Here is a 23119-nt window from a genome sequence, read left to right as displayed (position 1 = left end):
GTTGTCTGGAGGTTGAAAGCTTAAATTTCAGCACTGATAATTTTAATATTGAGAAAATGGGGCAGTGATATATATTGAAAAAGCTACCTGCTTTGGAATCAGAGGTACATGGGTTAAAATCTGGGCCCTGACACAAACTATTGAGTTGACCAAAAGTTGATACAGATTTTTCTGTACCGTGGAAAAATCCAAACAAACTTTCTGGCCAACCCAATACTTGTATGACCCTGAACAGATTAAACAAACTGCATCTTAGTTTTGTCATCTCCATAACATGAGTGATTGACTTCATTCTAAATGTTTGCTATAAAAATGGACAGAAATAAAATATTTCACTTACCTAGCACAGTCATGATATAAACAGGATATGTGTATGGGGGGAACTATTAAAATATTGAGTGATTATCTCTGAAAGTTGGAGTTATGGGTACATCTTTGTGTGACTTTCGATAAGTTACTTGGCCTCTCAAAGCCTTAATTTCCTTTACTATGTAAAGTGAAATAATAATAATGCTTTCAGAGGACTGTTATGAGAATTTGATTAATAAAATTTAAAAAATAAAGCATTAGGACACCACCTGGCACAATATTTACCATCATGTGTTATTTTTATTTCTTTTACTCTCTTTTGCCAATTTTCTGTAAGCAGCCTACTTTCTTTTCTTAATCAAAAAAAATCAACTTCGCTGTTTTTAGAAGAAAATGTCCTTTTACCTCCATATTTCCAAATGAAAGCCAAATTAGGAAGGTAAAAAAAAAAAGCAGTGTTATCAGTTGTTTCAGTTCAGCACACTCTGGTGTGATGGATAATTACCCATATAATTACACAGCCTCAACAGAGGTATCATGAGTGCCAGAGAATGAATACAGAGGCACGCAGCCCTGCTGATCATTTCCAGTCAACTCACTTGATCCTGAATACATCTTTGGAGTTTCACAGGACAACCAACATCATGAAATGAAATTTTTTTAGTTACAACAATAAAGTAGTTCCTTTCAGTTGGTGCTGTTATACTTTTTGTAATCAGTGGAAATTCAATTAATTCAGTTAATTAAACATTGCTCAACCCAGAGTGAATTCTATTAATTAATGTTTTTGCATAAAGACGTAGCAGACCACACAGTGCTTTCCATCAAGTCGCAGATAGCTGCCCAGTTGTAGCTGTCACATTTCCCATGCTGCATGGAGAGAGAGAAAGATACAGTAAATGATGATTCTCAGCCCAGGAAATAGAGATGTGATCTTAGGAGATTGTTAAATCATTATTAGACTTTAGACAAGCTTGCGTGGTAAGTCACTTCGGTCGTGTCTGACTCATTGCAACCCTATGGACTGGAGCCCACCAAGTTTCTCTGTCCATGGAATTTCCCAGACAAGAATACTGGGGTGGGTTGCCGTGCCTTCCTCCAAGGGATCTTTCCAACCCAGGGATCGAACCTCCATCTGTATGTCTCCTGCATTGTCAGGCAGATTCTTTACCACTAGTGCCCTTAAACAAGCTTGGTTTCTATTGGATGAAAACATAGAAGTAATATGAGACTCTGAATATTCTGAATGATAAAGCACTGCCACACAGTTTTAGTGTCCACTGTTCTTGTATGCTTGTGATCATATCAGGGTTACATGGTTAACTTAAGACAATGGTTTTGACATCATAATTTCCACTAGGTAAGCATCAGAAGAAACCCATAAGCATTCCCTCTGTAGCAAGTTGTAGCTTATATTGTATTTTTCTCCTATACTTTGTTATTCTTTACAAATATTATTCAATTCTGATAACATAAAAAATTATATTATTATAATTATATATAATATATATATATCTGGTTTTAGAAAAGGCAGAGGAACCAGAGATCAAATTGCCAACATCCGCTGGATCATGGAAAAAGGAAGAGAGTTCCAGAAAAACATCTATTTCTGCTTTATTGATTATGCCAAAGCCTTTGACTGTGTGGATCACAATACACTGTGGAAAATTCTGAAAGAGATGGGAATACCAGACAACATGACCTGCCTCTTGAGAAACCTGTATGCAGGTCAGGAAGCAACAGTTAGAACTGGACATGGAACAACAGACTGGTTCCAAATAGGAAAAGGAGTACGTCAAGGCTGTATATTGTCACCCTGCTTATTTAACTTCTATGCAGAGTACATCATGAGAAACGCTGGACTGGAAGAAACACAAGCTGGAATCAAGATTGCCGGGAGAAATAGCAATCACCTCAGATATGCAGATGACACCACCCTTATGGCAGAAAGTGAAGAGGAACTAAAGAGCCTCTTGATGAAAGTGAAAGAGGAGAGTGAAAAAGTTGGCTTAAAGCTCAACATTCAGAAAATGAAGATCATGGCATCTGGTCCCATCACTTCATGGGAAATAGATGGGGGAACACTGGAAACAGTGTCAGACTTTATTTTTGGGGGCTCCAAAATCACTGCAGATGGTGATTGCAGCCATGAAATTAAAAGACGCTTACTCCTTGGAAGAAAAGTTATGACCAACCTAGATAGTATATTCAAAAGCATTACTTTGCCGACTAAGGTCTGTCTAGTCAAGGCTATGGTTTTTCCTGTGGTCATGTATGGATGTGAGAGTTGGACTGTGAAGAAAGCTGAGAGCCGAAGAACTAATGCTTTTGAACTGTGGTGTTGGAGAAGACTCTTGAGAGTCCCTTGGACTGCAAGGAGATCCAACCAGTCCATTCTGAAGATCAACCCTGGGATTTCTTTGGAAGGAATGATGCTAAAGCTAAAGCTCCAGTACTTTGGCCACCTCATGCGAAGAGTTGACTCATTGGAAAAGACTGTGATACTGGGAGGGACTGGGGGCAGGAGGAGAAGGGGACGACAGAGGATGAGATGGCTGGATGGCATCACCGACTAGATAGACGTGAGTCTGAGTGAACTCCGGGAGTTGGTGATGGACAGGGAGGCCTGGTGTGCTGTGATTCATGTGGTCGCAAAGAGTCGGACATGACTGAGCAACTGAACTCAACTGAACTGAATATAATATATCATATTATTGTGATGTTCAGAAGCTCAGAGAAGTAAAATAACTCCATTAGGTCACAAAACTAGTTAGTGACAGAGCTAAAGCTAAAATCTGTAACTGCTTGACTCCAAGTCTGAGCTATTCCTCATGGTCATAGGGCTTACAATATCAGATAGATGGAGTGGGGGATTTGTACTGCAGGAAAAAAAATGTCATGGTGCTAATAGTGTCAAAGCCCAAGTTCCATCAATGACTTTATGGGTGGGAACAAATAACAAGCCAAAGATCAGTTTGAAGAGCTAAATAATTGATTAGCTGACCTAAGGAACATCTAAGCCTTTGGGACCTCTACTATGAAAGGAGAGGTTCAGAAAGAACAGAGTTATTTATATAGTCAAATATTTATATATATATTCAGGAAAATGCTTTGCACTTTATAGATTCTTAGTAATTGAAACTTGAGCCTAGCTCAGTTGTGTTTAGCTCTCTTTCAATATGTTTTATTCACTCAAAAGAATACATGCTACATGATTTGGATATGTCCTATGATACATTTATTTGTTTATTTGGCTGCACTGGGTCTTAGTTGCAGCATGTGGGATCTTTAGTTGTGGCATGCAAACTCTTAGTTGCAGTGTGTGTGATCTAGTTCCCTGACCAGGGATCGAACCTGGGCATTCTGCATTGGGAGCATAGAGTATTAGCCACTAGACCACCAGGGAAGTCCCTTTATGATATTGTATATTTAATGATATGACCGATAGCCTTTGCAACAGTTTTATAAGGTGTATATTACTAATCCCCATTACAGATGAAGAAACTAAGGCTCATGCAACTGAGTTAATTTGCTCACAGTCATATCTAACCATAAGAGGCAGGGTCATGATTTAGAGTTGGTACTGTGCCATTTCCGTACTGTTTACTACATACCAGGGATATGAATATATATAATGTGACCTCAAATCCAAACAATCAATAACATAGGATTACAAAATAAACAATGGAAAATGCTAATGATCCAATACAATTCCATCATAAAAATGGTATCTTGGAATGACAGATAAGTAGGAAAAATAACTGTGATACAATTTTGAGTATAAAGCAAAACAGTCAGGTTATAGTGCACTACTAATTGTTAGTCATTAATAACTCTTTACAGTCTGGTGCTGAGCATTAAATGTATTTTTATCTCTAGAGCTAAACCTCAGTGATGAAATGGTTGTATGTTCTGACAATTTAAATGGAATTTAATTGTCAAATACTGGAGGGGAATAGAAAAAAATATGAAAGGCTGATAACTGTGATAGCTTTGTAGTTCTTAACTAATTTTTAAGTTAATATCTATTTAAATCATATCCTATTGGAGATATCGGGGTTAACTAATTTCAATACTGGACATCCCCGGGGGCTCAGCAGTAAAGAATCTGCCTGAAATGCAAGAGATGCATGTTTGATCCCTGGGTCAGGAATATCCCCTGGAGGAGGGCATGATAACCTACTCCAGTATTCTTGCTGGGAAAATCCCATGGACAGAGGAACCTGATGGGTTATGGTCCATGGGGTCACAACGAGTTGGACATGACTGAAGCAACGGAGCACTCACTCATGCAATTTCAATATTAGTCATAGTGAAAGTGAAGTTGCTCATTCATGTTCAATTCTTTGTGACCGCATGGGCTGTAGCCTACCAGGCTTCTCTGTCCATGGGATTTTCCAGGCAAGAGTACTGAAGTGGATTGCTCTTTCCTTCTCCAGGGGAATCTTCCTGACCCAGGGATCGACCTGCATCTCCTGCATTGCAGGCAGACAGTTTACCCTCTGAACCACCTGGGAATTCTCTTAGTCATAGTTGAGAACAGTAGATATGAAGTGCTCATTCCTTGACCATAAAAAGGCAGTAATGGGTTTATATAAAAGTATCAGTGTAAAGGATACTACATGAACATATCATGTCTTAAAAGATTGAAATACATCAAGTGATGATAGTTGCTAAGTCATGTCCAACTCTTGTGACCCCATGGACTATAGTCTGCCAGGCTCCTCTGTCCATGGGATTCTCCATGCAAGAATACTGGAGAGGGTCGCCATTTCTTTCTCCAGGGGATCTTCCTGACACAGGATTTGAACTTGTGTCTCCTGCATTGCAGGCAGATTCTTTACTGACTGAACTAGGAGAGAAACCTATATCAAGTGAAATGGGACATATTTTCAAAAGCTAATTCTATTGACTGTATGTGTTGATATAATACATTAAGAAGACAGAGTTGAAACTAAACATTTAATATATTATTAAATGTAAGTCAGCATAACTCATCTATTTTAAAAAGTCATATTGGTTAACAGTACAAACTCCAGTCCTATCTGTATAATTCAAGACACTTGAAGAGATTCAGAAAAATAAAAATAAAAGGATATGAAACTATATAGCTGACAAATTCAAGTTAAAGAAAAGCAAGGGTCAAAGTATTGGTATCTAGAAAGATGAAAGTTAAATTAAAATTATTAAAAGATTTGCATGAATAAAGAAATGTACTATATTTAAAGACTGGAAAATCCAAAGCTTTTAAGATCCAAACTTTCCTCAAGTTGACCTATTGAATCAATGTAATCTCAATGAAAATCTCTGTGTCTCTTTTGGCAGGAATTAACAAACTAATTCTAAAACTATTTGAAAATGCAAATAACCTGGACTAGCTTAAAAAAAAAATAGTCCCCCTCAGAAAAGAACAAAATTGAGCTATTTATCTCTTTCAAGACATTTTACAAAGATACAGTAACCAACACAGTCTGGTTTTTGATATAGGGATATACATATTAATAGACAAGAACAGAGAGTCTAAAGAGAGCTCCTAAAATTTTGACAGTGATATCAGTGAGAATTTAGTGGGGAAAAAGAAAAATCTTTTCTAGAAATGGTAATTGAACAATCTTGACTTCTACTTCACACTGTATGCAAAATTAACTTGAGATGGGTCATACATGTAAACATAACAGCTAAAACTATGAAGCTTCTATAATGAAGCATAGGAGAGAACTTCATGATCTTGGAGTCAACAAAGAGAGACCTCAAAGCATGAACCATAAAAGAAAGAGTGATATTTTTAATCAAAATTTAAAATTTCATTTCTTCAAAAGACCTCACTAAGAAAATTAACACGTAAGCTCAGCCTGGCAGAAAATAATTACATTATGTGTGCCTGGCTCAACAATAATTAAAGGGTTACTGCAAGTATGGCAAAATACAAGACTTACTTAGGGCACATGAACTTTTTACATAACAGTTTTTAAACTTAAAATATTTCTAAATAAAATATTTTAAATATGATATCATATATTACAATGTAATTATATGAAAACAATATAATATACTAAATATATAAATAGTAAAATATATAATATTAAAATATATGCTATATTATAGATGTGTTTAAATAGAAAGATCCTTTCTGCTGTCACTGAGATGCTGGCTTCATGGAATTTATCCATCAGTCTCAATTCTCTGTATGTTCTCTATTTCTGGAAATCTCCTTAGCAGCTTTATACTAAAACTTTTTCTTATTTGATGTCTTCCCTAGTATAAGCAACTACTAATACCTAATTAATTTTTCTCAAATTCTCATAAGTAATTTCTCTGACTCCCCTTTTCTTAACAATCTGTGTTTTTTTAAAGACGTGTTCATTCTGTGTTTTGGCTGTGGTGGGTCTTTGTTGTTGCGCACAGGCTGTCTCTAGTTGTGCTGAGCGGGGGCTACGCTTCCTTGTGCTGCTCTGGCTTTTCATCACAGTGGGGCTTCTCTCCTTGCGGAGCACAGGCTCTGGGTGCACGGCCCTCAGTAGTTGTGGCTGTGGGCTCCAGAGCATGGGCTCAGTACTTGTGGCGCATGGCAGGCAGGTGTGATTTTCCTGGACCAGGGATCAAATTAGTGACCCCTGCATTACAAAGCAGATTCTTTACTAATGGGCCACCAGGGAGACCCCAAATTATAGTTTTTAAACTGCACTATTTGCATGCTCTCTTATTAGTTCATTCGTTTAACAAACAGATGTGGTTGGTTTTCATAAATTTGCTATGTGAACAGAGACAAGTCTTTACTTTCATACTGAATCTTAGTTTTTACATGTGAAAAATGAAGTGCTTGGGTCTTGTAATCTCTGGAGAATTCTTCCAGTTTTACAATTCTATAGCACAATAATTCAATCATTTGTTTCTATCTGGCATGCATTACTTTTATTCACATCCTGGGGGTACTTCTGTTCTGTACTCTGTCAACACTTGGACCATCAAGTAATCAATAGTTGACTTCTCTTAGTTCACTTTTATTTGCAGCAAAACAGGCTAAACTTCAATCACCAGTTTGCACTGGCTCACTGAAAAAGGGTTCCGCCTTCAAACATGTTTAAGAAACATTGCAAAGTGAGAAGTATTGACTTGTAACTCCTCACCTAATTAGAGAGAGAAAATTAGATTAGCATGCTTCCTTTTTAAAGAAAACCTAATTACTGTTTTAGCATTGAGTTTTCGTAGTAAATATTCAAAAAATAAGTTTGTCATCAAGGGAATTTAGAAATCAAAATAGGTGAGATTTCAACTAAATATTCTCTTTTTCTTTTGTACTAAGTTTGCTACCTTGTATTCCTGTGTACTACAGATTTTTCACTTCTATGTGGCACATTGGGAAAAATGAATGAGGCTGCTCACAGCCAAAAGCAACCAACGTAGGATAGGCAACCAGCCCAGAAGTTGAGGAAACCAATATCTAGGCTTCCCAGTAACTCATACACAGCAATATATGTGTGTGTGTGTAAGCCCTGAAATATTTTCTGCCCTCATGGAATGAAAACCATGTTTCTGTTTGGACAGCAGACTTTTCCATACATCTGTCAAAAGAAAGTTCATCCACCCAGAAACTCGCATAGTTTAGGCCAGTATAGTTGAATGGTATCCCCAAGCAGAAATTTCACTCATAAGTTACCAGAGCTTCAGGGAAATATAGCGTTAAATGTGGAACCAGAATATTACTATAGAGATTCATAGCTCTATCATTTAAACTACATGAATCAGGATAAGTTTATTCCAAGTAAACAAGTTACATGAGGTATAAATATACGACTTCAATATACCCTGTGGTGTTCGTATACAATGACAAGCACTAGAAACTACCCAGTAAAAGTTAATAATCTTGACATGGAAAAACAAAGGCTTTAATGTGACTTTATGAAAGTGATATAATATTGCCCATACAGAGTTATCAGTGAAATTGTAGAACTGTTTATATAGCTGTGTACAGTGTGGATACATAATTTCTGGTCTTGAAACACTGAAGAACTCCGAGTCATATGGTCTTATCCCTCACACTCATTCGACGTTGTAACTCATTGGTCAGTGATGTAACTCTGGGGTGATGTGTACTGACTCAGTGGTCTACATCATTTAAATGAGTATATTTGGCAACTTTCCAGAAAAAAAATTCATTTGGATCTTAGAACTTCTCATGTTCAATCATTGTTAGTTATTATTGATGTAAATAATTTTAAAAGGTGTTTATGGAGCCACCTTGTCTCATGTGTCCTGCATGATGGTGTTCTTACGTGGCAGGAAACTGTCACAGATTGAGTTCCACAGAAAACATATTCAGATTTGCAGTCTAGCATGCAGCACTCTTAAAAAGCACTGAAATGGCATCCCACTTCAGTATACTTGCCTGGGACATCCCATGGACAGAGGAGTCTGATGGGCTACAATCCAAGAGGTTGCAAAGTTTCAGACATGACTGATTGACTAAGTGCATCCTTAGGATCAAAACTACAGAAGAGGAGAACATGCATCATTGAACAGGGAGATGAGTCAACTTGATGCTGACTCAAAGATTTCCTCAGCTAATCCAGCCTAGAGTTCTGGACCTACAGAGGTACTCCAGCATTGTCATGAGCTGGGTACAGATGTTCCAGCCTTTGGATTGATGTATCAAGCTGTCACTGGATGTGGGCCTTTGCATAGTCAGGCAGGTGTGACATTGGGCCAGGCAGCTTTATGCAGCTGAGATCATCAATGATGGGGCTGGCAGCACTTCTAGCAGCTGGAATAAAAAAATCCTTCATGAATGAGGGATCTGGGAAGCACATCACAGTGACTGCTATGAAACCATGAAGGAGACTGATGAGGTTGAATCAACAGGGTTACTACAGGACACTCCCAGTTGATCTCTTGCCTTTGATATTTTCTCCCCACCATCTTCCAATTCCTTTGCCACAGGGAAGCTGGAACATTTCTCTTCAGATGTACATTTCTTGAAAACTTCATTGATTCCCCATAGCCTTGAGAATAAATTCTGAACACATGAATACCATTCACAATGTCTTTCTTGGGCTATATCTTCCTTAATTCTTTTGATGCTTTCATTTTTCCTCATGATTTCACTCCTAAATTCGGGACTTTATGAATTGCTCAAAACTCCACAAGCAAATCATGAGCTCACTCACTTCTAAATCCTCACACGTGCTGTTTTCTCTCACTGGAGCATTTCTCTTAGCCATTGGTCTTGACTTACTCATATTAGTCAACAAAGCTTGGCATTGGTTCACTTTCCGTGGCCCTTTTCCCCTTCTTAAATTTCATTTTGTCCAAAAAGGGCTCTTCAATTGTATAAGCCTTGTTCCTGTTTTTCGCCTGGATAACTTTTCTTTAAGCTATCATTATTTACTGTTAATTTGATTCACTCCAATTACCCAAACTCTCACAATGAGCAGTTGGAGAGAGGGCCAGAATTATATCTTATTCATTACAAAATATGCAGCAGCTAGCACAGTTCCTGGCATATGGTATATGTTTAGTAACTCTTTGATATATAAAGTTATATAAGTGGAAGCTATCTGCCTCTTATGTGACGCACGGCAGGATATACTGCAGAAAAAGACTTGCATGTTTTGGAAAATAAAGAAGTATGAGGTTACAAGCCTTTGGGTTTCTTGGTATTGCTCTATTGTTATTGGCCTCTTGTGGTCAGTCCTGAGTCTAGTAATTTAGAGTTTGGATTCAATCCAGAAATGGATTGTAACACCAGGTGTTTCCTTGCTTTCCGTGATCCCAGTTCTCCTCCTCTACCACCCATTTCATCTGGGAAATTTGCCCATTCTTATGCCTCAGTCTCAGACATCTGGACCCTGTTCTTTTCTTTCTCTAACTCTAAAACATACCTCTCTCTGACATATATATATATATGAACACTGACCATAGATTATAGTAAGAAATGTGTGCAAGCTTTATCTACATTTTCTTGAATCTTCACACCAAGCAATGAAGTTACTGTTTACTCTCAAAGTTGCACACGTAAGTAAACAAGGGGTTAAAGAACATGCCAAGGTCACATCTAGTAAGCAGTAAAGTAATTTTTGAATCTGTCTAGTTTTTCCATTATACTCACCCTGGAACGCCAAGAATGAATGTGAATGACCACAAGTCACCAGGAATGAATTTGCTCTGCTCACAAAGGGGCTGACAGGTAGTTCAAATCATCATGAGACGTTGATGAATTCAGATTTGAGCTTCTTTCCCTCTTCTGCATTATACTTGGTATGCCTTTGAGCAGGATGGTTACCTCTCAGCTATAAAAAGGAACAACAACCGTAGCTACTCTCTAGGGATTTTGTCAAGAATAAAACATATTGATATATTTCATGCCAAGTAGTTAGCATAGAGTATGTAGCATGGCCTGGCATAACTCTAATTTTCAACAAATGGCATTTTCTTACTATGAAACCTATTATGAGATAATTTGTTTGTTCTCCAAATCCTCTAGAAATCTCTGTAAATAGTGAGACACTCAATTCTATATAACAAGAGCTAAAAACTCAGATGTGTTTATGAAAATCAGGTAGATAAGGTAAATGATTAAAGATGGCCATGTGTTTGATGAGAAGGAGAGGTGGGACTTGTGGCAAACCATACTGCCTTCTCCAAACAGAGGATAACTATTCAGTACAATTTCAATGGGAATGGGAATAAAGGCTCAATATTGCTGAATCTTTAATTTTGTCAAGCTAACATTGAAATCTGGATTTTTATAAGAATTGTTTACAGTTTAAAATGTTGGAAACTCATTCTATTTTATTTAAATACTATTTTTTAAACTCTTTAAGTGTGAGACACTTAAAACACTCCTGTGACCCAGATTCAGCCCTTGGTCCATCAATATGTTACCCTTTTTATGACAGCTCATATAAGCTAATGACTTCATCTTTCATTCAACAAATATTTGCTGTGTGTGAGACTGTGCTTAGAGTAGGGGATACAAAAGTTATCAAAAAAAGATGAAGTCCTTATCCTTTTGAACCTTGCTTTATAGCATTTCTGCATCTCATAGTGGCTGTGTGTCAGTGGAAGAAGTGGCAAAAGCACTCACTGTTCTATTACTACTGCATTTTCATGAAGTCATAAAATGAGTCATCTGTAGAGCAGGACCTCATATTTCATAGTAAATTCTTCTATTTTCTCATTTCTCCCTAATGCAAAATTCCTCCACAGCTGATATAGAAAGCACCTATCCCAACATTTAAAATTTCATAGTATGTGTTTTTTAAAATCTGTGACTCCAAAGGAGAGTTTATCTTCTTCAGTGCCTGAAGGTACAAATAAGAAAATGATTATGAATCATTTTTAGTTGATGTAAGAAATTTATATTACCATTTTTTTGTGTAGTGCCTAGAGAAATTGAATATTTTTTTTCTTTTTTGATGAATGATCCAGAGGAAAGGAAGAGCAATAAAATCTGCTATTGCAAACATGAAAATTATGAAAGAATTTAATGGATTATATCATATATGGAAAATAACCAAATATTAAAAAATGTAGTTTACACCCACACGAATAAAGTTAAGAGGTTTTTGACAAAGAAGAGAAAGCAAATCAATTGAGAAAAAAGAGTTGTTTCAACAGATAGTGTTAGAGGGAAAATTGGATGTCCACATGCAAAATATTGAACCTAGACACATGCCTTGCATCTTTTGTAAAAATTAACTCAAAATAGATCATGTATATAAATGTAAAACTTCCAGAAAAATACATAGAAAATCTAGGTTACATTGGGTTTGGTGACGAGTTCTTAGGTCCAACACCAAAAGCATGATCCTTGAAGGAAACAAAACTGAAAAGTTGGACTATATTAGTACAAACTAATACACGGCTATCATGATAATAATAAGATAACAATAACTGCCAAATAGCTCAGTGGTAAAGAATCTGCCTGCCAGTGCAGGAAACTCAAGTTCATTCCCTGGGTGGAGAAGATCCCCTGGAAAAGGGAACAGCTACCCACTTCAGTATTCTTGCCTGGAGCATTCCATGGACAGAGGAGCCTAGTGGGCTACAATCCATGGACTTGCAAAAAGTTGGACATGGCTGAGCACACATGCAGTAATAATAATAAGAATTGGACTATATTAGTATACAGGGCCACAGCAACAAAGTACCACAAACCAAGATTCTTAAAGTGACAGCAGTTTATTTTCTCACTGGATGTTAGAAGTCCAAAACTAAGGTGTTGGCTCAGGCATGCTCCTGAAGGGAGGCATTGTTTCCTCAGTCCTAGCTTCTGGTACCTACTGGCACCCGTTGGGGTCTTAGCTTGAAGTTTATTTACTCTGATCTCTGCCTCCATCATATCAAGGTCTTCTTCATTGCGTGTGTGTTCAAATTGTGCTCTCTTTTTAAAGATACAGTCATATTAAGAGTACAGTACACACACACTTACAAGTTAACACACATGCATGTCCTTGCTTTGTCAGCTGAGAAAGGTTAGAAGCAGTGACACTCAGACATTAGTTTATAATACCACACTTCACTTTAAAAACTTGGGAGAAATAGTCGCATCTAGGGTTCTGGCAAGAAGTATATAAGATGAGCCTGGAACATTTCATAGTGCCAGAATTTAATGAATTACTCAAAAACAAAACAAAACACAGTGGTGGGTGTGTGTCAAAAGGACAATGAGCCACATGGAAGAGCTTCCCACTGTCAGAGCTTGAACAATTTTAGCCACAAAATAAAGGAGTGCTTGGTTATAATCAAGGATAGTAAATAAATCTCTTTGAATCTATATTGATATAAATAAATAATTGAGTAATAATTGAGGTGACTAAACAGACTTTGCATGCCTAATTCCTCACTCCTTAACGTATATGCTGCTTTTAGTAACTTTCTTCCAAAGACCACAGTATAAAAGAGGGGGAATGTAGCTTTACAGTGGAGAAATCTAATACTGCCTCAGCCACAGTTAACATGAGCAGGTATAAATTATGTTAATAGCATATACTTTTGATACGATGTGATGAGAATGGTACTATATCTCTGTGGTCTTCCTTTTAAAACCTATAACCCAAGCCTTCCTATAAACCCAAACAAATCCCCGTTGAAGGACCTTCTCCAGAATCCCTGACTAATTACCCCTCACAATTGTCAAAATAATCAAAAAGAGGATGATCAAAAGGGAAGTTTGAAAAATTGTTACAGGCAAGAGGAACCTAATGAAATATAATGACTAAATGTAATATGCTATCCTGGATGGGATTTTGGAACACACAAAAGACATTAAGTAAAACCCAAGGAAATCTGGGTTTCAGTTAACAGTATAGATTCATCGTGTGTGTGTGTGTGTGTGTGTGTGCGCGCGCGTGTGTGTGTGTGCGCTCAGTCATGTCTGACTCTGTGACCCCATGGACTGTCGACCACCCGGCTCCTCAGTCCATAGAACTTTCTAGGCAAGAATACTAGAGTGGGTTGCCATTTCCTACTCCAGGGGGTCTTTGCAACCCAGGAATCAAACCTGTGTCTCTCTTATCTCCTGCATTGGCAGGTGGCTTCTTTACCACTAGTACCACCTGGGAAGACTCTTAAATTTTAACAAAAGTACCATACTAATATAAGATGTTAATAATAGGGACAAATGGGTGCAGAGTATGTGGGAGCTGTCTTTGCAATTTTATGTAATTCTAAATCTATTCTAAAATATGATGGGCACGGTGTATGTGGTATTTGTCCCTTAGGATGGTATGGAATCATAGTCATTTTAAAAATAATTTTATTTATTTATTTACTTTCAGCTGTGCTTAGATTCTGTTGCTATGTGGACTTTCTCTAGTTGCATCGAGCGGGGAGCTGTGCGGGGTGGGGAAGGAGCTACTCTTCAGTTGCAGTGTGAGGGCTTCTCATTGCAGCGTTTTCCCTCGCTGTGGAGTACAGGTTTTCGGGTGCATGGCCTTCAGTAGTTGTGACATGTCGGCTCAATAATTGTGGCTCCCAGGCTCTAAAGCAGAGACTCAGTAGTTGTGGCACACAGGCTTAATTGTCCCGTGGCATGTGGGATCTCTCAGATCAGGGATCAAACCCGTGTCTCCTGCATTGGCAGGTGGATTCTTTACCACTGAGCCACCAGGGAGGGCCCTGGATTCATAATTCTTAAGCAACTATAACAGTCATAATGAAATTGAAACTGTGATTAAAAAACGTTCAACAAATAAAAGTCTGGGACCAGATAGCTTCACAGGCAAATTCCATCAAATATTTAAAGAAGAGCTAACACCTCTCCTTCTCAAACTCTTCCAAAACCTTGCAGAGAGAGAAACACTCCCAAGCTCATTCTACGAGGCCACCATCACCCTGATACCAGAACCAGGCAAAGACTGGTGAGAACAAAGATGAGGACTGTGAGTAATCTCCGACTGTCTTGCACTACAGGGTAGACGTTAGTGTTACTGAAAATTGTACATCATATATTTTTCTTAGAATATAGTGGCAAGATGGTAGTTTATCTCCCGGGAAGAAATGATATATTAAACAGTGAAGACCTTTGTAATTCTTTGTTTCTCTTTGTGCCTTGACAGTCAGGAAGCCCAGAGCTGAATGTAAAATCCCTCAACTATAGTGATAATTTTATGTCAAGTTCTAAGGACAAAGACTTCCTATCTTAAATAATATGATTTCTTCTTTTTAAAAACAGTAACTTTTTTTCTTATTACTACCATGATGAATGTACATTATAGAAAATGTGGAAAATAACAGATTGCCTTCCTCATCAGGTATTTTCCTGCTACTTAGCTGTCAACACTGTTTATGTTTTAGTCATTTTCATTTCTTCTGAGCATATGTGTATATATATATTTTTTTCTTTGAAAATGAAATGATACCTTTCACACTGCATCAAAAGTTTTTTAAAGAAAACTTAAAAATATGTTTAAGAGTTTTCAAAATATGTAGCCCAAATATACTTAGGGGAGAGTCAAGTTTAGGTGTGTAGAAATGGGAATCTCTGTTAGAAATCAAATTCCACTTTTCTTGTTTATTTTCAGTTAGAAATCATTGCTCAGTGGTTAAGAGAACGTAAAGGTTTACTGATGGAAGAAAAAGCCCTAATTGAGAGGCCAGATGAGAGAGGGTTAGGCAGGTCAGCTGAATGAAATGACCTGAGTTTGAGTTTTATTCTAATTAAACATGACTTGGAAAATTGCATGTCATCTCTGAACCTTAGTATTCTTACCTGTAAAATGTCACCAATAATTACATATATCTCATTGAATTGTCATATTGATGTAATGAAATAACGTATGTATAGGCATACCTCAGAGGTACTATGGGTTCAGTTCTAGGACATCACAATCAAGTATATCTCATAATAAAGCCAGTCACATATTTTTGGTTTCCTGGTACACATAAAAGTAGTGTTGACACTCTACTATAGTCTATTAAGCATGAAATAGCATTATGTCTTAAAAACAATAGTAGCATGCAATAGCATTATGTCTAAAAAAAACTGTACCTGCCTTAATTTAAAAATACTTTATTGCTAAAAATCCTAAACATCAACTGAGCTTTCAGTCATCATCTTTTTACTAGTGAAAAATTTGAAATATTTCAAAAATTACCAAAATATGATACACAGACAGGAAACGAGCAAACTGTTATTGGGAAAATGGTGCTGAAAAACTTTCTTGATGCAGGGTCGCCATAAACCTTCAATTTGTATAAACCAAAAACCAAAAACCAAAAAAATGCTGTATCTGTGAAGCACGATAAAGCAAAGCACAGTAAAATTAGGTGTATCTATAAAATGCTAAGCACGCTGCATATTGGCACATAGTAAATCCAGAACAAATGGTGACTGCTATTGATATGGCAGAAGGCATTATATAAAGAGCACTTGTCCTACAGATACTCTGGCTTTGGACCCCAGTTCCACCCTTTCCTAACATCATGATCCTTGGGCACGTTTCTAATCTTTCTGTGCTTTAGTTTCCCACCTTAAGATAGTGTTGATAACAGTACCTTCCTCACTGGGTTGTGGTGGGAATGAGTTGGCAAATATAAATCACTTAGAAAAGTGTCAGGCATAGTTATTAATTAATGTATTAATTATGACTGTTCATGGATACCTCTGTCAAAGGACCTCAAGTTAAAGGACTAATTGACTTTGCAGGGTTGAGAAGTTACATAAAATACATTTTAAAATTTGTGTCCTCAGAGCTTGAGACAACCTCAATCAATGAAAAAGATGAGGTCCTTATGCTCTTGAACTGTGATTCTTGGATCCATTTTCATATATTTCCTGGCATAGACTTAACATTGTCATAAATTATCTTTTTAGACCCTCTTGCCAGAGGTTGAGATTAAGATTACTAAGGTTACTATCATTTGAAGGATATTATGGTACTACTTCCTTGTTGACTGTAACCTTGAACCTGACAATATCTTCAGGTCAGAGGAGAAACCTGGGTGCTGGAGGTGATCTCTGACTCCTGCAACTCAAGCATCCAGGGAGGAATAAGTGCTGGGCTTTTTTTTTTTTTTTTGGTCCTGGGACTCTAGATACATACTCTTGTCATTTAAAATGATAAAATGTCTCTGTTTTACTAAATAATTAGATTGTGTTTGAAAACACTTCACTTAGAAAAGGTGATTTTTAAAAATGTTTGCTGGATCAGAGTAATCCATTTTATGTAAAATTTCTAGAATTTATCACTCGCCCAGTTTTGACCCAATGCCCAAGTCAATGTTGTTTCTGCTGTTTGGGGAGATTCAGGGTAAACTGTGATGGAGAACTCTACAGGGGAGTGGTTCCGTTGTTGGTGCTACCTTTATAGTGCCTGAATCAGTGAATATTTACCCCAGCCCCATCCTGGAACTCCCAACTCCCAAACTATAGCTTATTTCGACTTAGAACCATACAGAACAATTGCCACTATGAGAGGATTTTTTATGTATGTTATACAACAATGTTATATAACCAGGCAAGTTGTTCATTTTCATTCTCTATAATGAGTATGCATGCATGCTCAGTCCCTCCAGTCATGACTGACTCTTTGTGATCCTATGGACTGCAACATGCTAGGTTCCTCTGTCCATTGGATTCTCCAGGAAAGAGGCCTGGCGTGGGTTGCCATGCCCTCCTCCAGGGGATCTTCCTGATCCAGGGACTGAACCCACCTCTCCTGCGTCTCTTGCACTGACTGGATCATTTACCACTGAGCCACCAGGGAAGCCACTACAGTGAGTATATGAGGCAATAGATCTCTTAACGATTGGTCCACTGTAGTCAGTTTCCATGGTTATGGCATCTTCTAATTCAGCACACACCTACAGTGAGAAAGATGGGAAATTCTGTCTCTCTTCGGTCCTCTTGAGATGACATTGAGACAGGGAAGAATGTCAGAAGTGTACCCAGATAAGCACTGTTAGTAAGGTCACAAGTTTTGATTATACATACCCAAATGTTAGTGTTGTTTCTCATCTTCATCAACTGCATGACCCATGGAAAGCATTCTAAACTCCAGTTTTCTTAATATTTACTCAACGGAGGAGTTGTCGTTGTGAGGATGAAACTGGATAATAGAAGTGAAGTATTTCACAGGTACACAGCAGGCTTTGATCAAAATTAGTTTTCTTTATTAATCTTGGATAAAAATTAGTTTATTAATAACAGACCCAGTAAATTAATTCTTTAAAATTTTGAAATAAATTCTTCCAAGGATTGATTTACAAAACACTTTTAAGATTCTGAAAATTTTAAATTACCAGTTCCTATTCTTAGTGCAGAAAACTCCCTGATGTAGAAAATATTAATGAAAACAACAGAACCTAAATCAACTATTTTCATAAATAGTTGGTGGGGTCCTGGATCAGGGTTGGGAGTAGAAAAAACAGCAAAAAGCTAAAAAAAAGAGCTGAGCTTCAGGATAAGTTCTATCATTGCTTCATCGCATTATTTGGGGCAAGTTTGGATTTGTTTCCTAAACTGGTAAGATGGGGTTCCTCCTCTCACCCCCAGGGTTTCATTCAGTTCAGTTCAGTCACTCAGTCATGTCCGACTCTTTGTGACCCCATGAATCACAGCACACCAGGCCTCCGCAGCATAACAGGCCTCCCTGTCCATCACCAACTCCTGGATTTTACCCAAATTCATGTCCATTGAGTCAGTGATGCCATCTAAGCATCTCATCCTCTGTCGTCCCCTTCTCCTCCTGCCTTCAAGCTTTCACAACATCAGGGTCTTTTCCAATGAGTCAGCCCTTCACATCAGGTGGCCAAAATATTGGAGTTTCAGCTTCAACATCAGTCCTTCCAATGAACACCCAGGACTGATTTCCTTTAGGATAGACTAGTTGGATCTCCTTGCAGTCCAAGGGACTCTCAAGAGTCTTCTCCAACACCACAGTTCAAAAGCATCAATTCTTTGGTGCTTAGCTTTCTTTATAGTCCAACTCTCACATCCATACATGACTACTGGAAAAACTGTAGTCTTGACTAGACAGATCTTTGTTGACAAAGTAAATGTCTCTGCTTTGAATATGCTATCTAGATTGGTCATAACTTTTCTTCCAAGGAGTAAGCGTCTTTTAATTTCATGGCTGCAGTCACCATCTGCAGTGATTTTGGAGCCCCCCGAAATAAAGTCAGCCACTGTTTCCACTGTTCACCCATCTATTTCCCATAAAGTGATGGGACCAGATGCCGTGATCTTAGTTTTCTGAATGTTGAGGTTTAAGCCAACTTTTTCACTCTCCTCTTCAACTTTCATCAAGAGGCTCCTTAGCTCTTCTTCACTTTCTGCCATAAGGGTGGTGTCATCTGGACATCTGAGATTGTTGATATTTCTCCCAGCAATCTTGATTCCAGCTTGTGCTTCTTCTAGCCGAGAGTTTCCCATGGTGTACTCTGCATATAAGTTAAGTAAACAGGGTGACAATATACAGCCTTGACATATTCCTTTTCCTATTTGGAACCATTCTGTTGTTCCACATCCAGTTCTAACTGTTGCATCCTTGTTTCATTAGACTTCACCAAATAGAGACCTCTTCTTTAAATAAAATAATAAGAAACAAATGAAACACTTTATTGAATTGACCATTATCTCTTGTCTCCTTATCCATGTTATTCAGTGTTTGTTGTCCAGTCATGATTGATGCATTTAAACATGCAGAACAGTTATGCAAACATTCCTTCTCAACTTCCTGTTTTTTTATTAGCATGTTATTTCTTACCTTATAGTTCATTTCCTTAAATATCTGAAATCATTTAGCTACCATTCATTACAGTACCTAGATAGATTGTTAAAGCCAACAAAATAATGTTGCTGAACTTAACTTTGTATCCATGAGTATGTGGTAGTAACATTTTTAATGTTAACATCGATTGAGTACATGTTATGTATTAGACGGTGTGCTAAGCGTCTTTCCTGCATTAATCCTCAGAATGAACATGTGAGGAAGATACCATTATTATCCTCGTTTTATAGATGAACAATGTGCTTAGAGAGATTAATAACTTTCCAGATTCAAACACTTCAAAAGGTGGCAAGCTATATTTTAAATCACCATGCCTTTGACTGTGGCACTCTTGTTTTAACTGCTTGGTTTCTGGAGCCTCGGGAAATTAGAAATAACAGAAAAAAAAACATACTACCTTTCCCCTGAAGATATAAGAAAAACAAATTAAAACCAAAAGGAGATCTTTTATATTAAGAGCCTACTGAATACAGTGATCTTTTTTAGCTGATCATACATAATTAATTTCCTCTCAAATCAATTTAACGTCTAAATAATGCAGCACCAGCTAATGGGCTCTCAGCTGGCCAAACATTAAGAGATATATTGCCCCATATACTCATCATAAAGAATGAAGATGAACAACTTGCTTCGTTACATAACATTGTTGTACAACATAAATAAAAGATTCTCTTGTTTTGGCAATTGTTCTGTACTGTTCTAAGTTTTGCTAAATCAGACTTCCTCCTAATCTAACAGATGCCAGCACTTTAAAAGCAGTTCAAGAATTCTTATTTATATCTCATGTTCAGCTTTGAATAAAACAGGCCAGAAAATGCAGAAGGAGAGTGGGGGGGGAAAGCATCTTAAAAATGGAATTTATTTCCAGCCTTCTAAACACAGATTTCCAATAAACATCCACTTAGAGAACCGTTTCATTAAGCTAACTGCAGCCGAAAACAAGTTCCCTAATGTTTCTTTGAGCATTTTGTTTTATAAAATGAGTCATTACTTTCTATGTTTTGGCTTGACAATCTTTTCTCCCAATTGTGTAATTTTTGCGTTTGTCACTCAAAGTGCTTGTGTTTCTGGAGAACTGTTCCAAGACATTTATGCTCTGGAATGAGACTCAATACAGTGGCATGAGTTTGGAGAAGAAACCCACTAAGGTGCATTGCTTTGTTCTTTAAGAAACTGGAGAGGGTCTTGACTTCCTCATTTTAATTAAAGTTTAACAGCCCCTTAGGTCCACTTCTCTGATGGCAGCAATGAACTGGTAATAAACAGAACGGATGACTGTGGCTATATGTGAATACAGGGGAAATGAAAACCAAGGCTTTCTTTCATCTGTGGTTTGGTAAATAATCCAGATATTTGAAAACCCATTCTTAACCACTTCACCCACAAGTGATGAAGCTTTACTAATGTAGAACTAGGGAATGTGAAGAAATATAAAGCAAGATGTCAGAGAGAAAATATTCAATATACAGACTTTGCATAGGCAAATTAAGAAAAACCCTCTCAAGAGCTAATTAATCGCAATAGAACTTGGTTTTGGTGCCTTTGATTAAATAGTCACACTGAAAGGAAAGATTCTATTCAGTTTTCTAAATGATGGTTGTATTTCATGCCTGGTAATAAGCATAGGAGACACACAGTTAAGGGCATATTTGTCTTGTGGAAAAACTCTTCATGTAGTAGCTACATATTCATTCTGTTGCTGAAACTCAGCCTCTGTTTACTGGTGCTGAGTTGAGCCAAGGAGACAGAGTTGTGGATGCAGTAGAAAAGAATAGTTTTATTGCTTTGTCAGGCAAAGGGGGCCATAGCAGGCTAATACCCTCAAAACTGGAGCAGTGGTGGAGAGTCTTGTGTTCAAAGAGCAGACATGGTCAACTCATTGACATTCTTCTAACTGGCTGGTGGTGAGGTCAGTGCGAGTCAGTATCATCAACCTTCTTCTTCCAAGTGGTCTGGGGTCTATCTACTTGTGGGCTGCATACAGTTAACTTCTTCCACCTGATGGGGGTTTCAGTATCTGTCAAACAGCTCAAAGGTCACTGCTCAGAATATTACCTATAGTCCCTGAGAAAGAACTAAATGTCCTTGACTGTTTAATGGCTAAAGTAGTATCATTTGTCTTTCTTGACTGTTTTTCTTTCTTTCTGCATTTTCTCACTTCTCTGATTAAATTTATTTTTTGACTAAAGTTTTTCTACAGACAAAATGCAGGTGGAGGACATGAATGGGAATCTATTCTGGGAAGGCCTCATAGGATCCTGCTCAGTTACAGTTCTACTTTTCAAAAGATCAGATACAATAATGATAATTAAAATAAGCAAAATCTAGAGCCATTTATTGAGCATTTACTATATACTGGTAGGGTGCTAAGATAATAAGAGTAGATTTAACCATGTCAACTTTATGATGACAATAAAAATGAGTATTATTAGCAGTGACAACTAAAGTTATGAACTATTTACCACATACAAGGCAATATATTAAACACATTCCATGGTTGTTTCACTTGATCTTCACAAGTAGGTACTGTAATTAACCCCAGTTTACAGATGAGAGAACTAAAAGGTGGAGTGATTTACTCAAATCTCAAGGCCAGCTAAGATCCTAATTCAGGTGGTCTAAAACCCCAAAGTTTATGCTTTTGAGTACTACTCTATACTCTCTCCTGTGCTCTTACTGTTGGCAGATAAGTCAGCAGGCCTACAGAGGTAATCTTTTTATCAAAATCCTACAGCTGCTAAATGGCAGGACTGGGAATCAAACACAGGTTTCTACAGTTTGTTATCCAGGGTGTCTAATGGATCAGGCATGGAATTAGTGAACGACCACCATAAAAATGACATGCTGCAGGAGACTGAAGGTTGGAGAGCAATGCAACTATCTTTAGCTGCCTGACTTCTGTCCATATGAACTCTGAACTGTAAAGAACCCTGAAAATGTATGTTTCATCCCTTATACTCCATCTTTACTATCCCTATAATTATGCCCAAAGTTATGGGATGTTACTTTTCTTTTATAATAGTAAAATGCATCCCAGTACTTTTGAAAAATTTTTTGTGCATATGTGTCTTTCTTCATTATATGTGTCTTTTCTAAAAACTAAATGTTGTGCTACATTTGCTGTGAATCTTTTTTGCGTATGTGTTTCAACTCCCTAATAGTATATTCGGGAATATACTAATGGTGTATTAGGGAATATACCAATAGTTTATTAGTATACTAATATACTAATGTATGTTAGTATTACTGTTAAAAGGCTATTCCTTTTATTGAGGATACCAGATATTATTTCATGCCTATATGACTCTTATACTTAATTTCTGCTATGTCTGATCCTCCTTACAAATCTGCAAGGTAAATATCATTATCCCTATTTTAGAGATGAGAAAACTTAGGTTTAGAGAAATTAGACAACTTGTCTAAGATGACACAACCAATTACTTAAAAAAGAATAGCTATTATTTATTGAGGATATGAAATAAAGTTCTAATCAAAGACCATATAGTCCCAAGTTGGAATCTTATTCCATGCTGTTGATGCTGCCTTTTCTCCTTGGAGTTAACAAGCTATAATTATGA

Source organism: Ovis canadensis, chromosome 5, assembly GCF_042477335.2.
Source record: "Ovis canadensis isolate MfBH-ARS-UI-01 breed Bighorn chromosome 5, ARS-UI_OviCan_v2, whole genome shotgun sequence".
Lineage (NCBI taxonomy): Eukaryota > Metazoa > Chordata > Mammalia > Artiodactyla > Bovidae > Ovis > Ovis canadensis.
The sequence above is the reverse complement of the archived record's forward strand: the minus strand, read 5'-3'. Positions refer to the sequence as shown.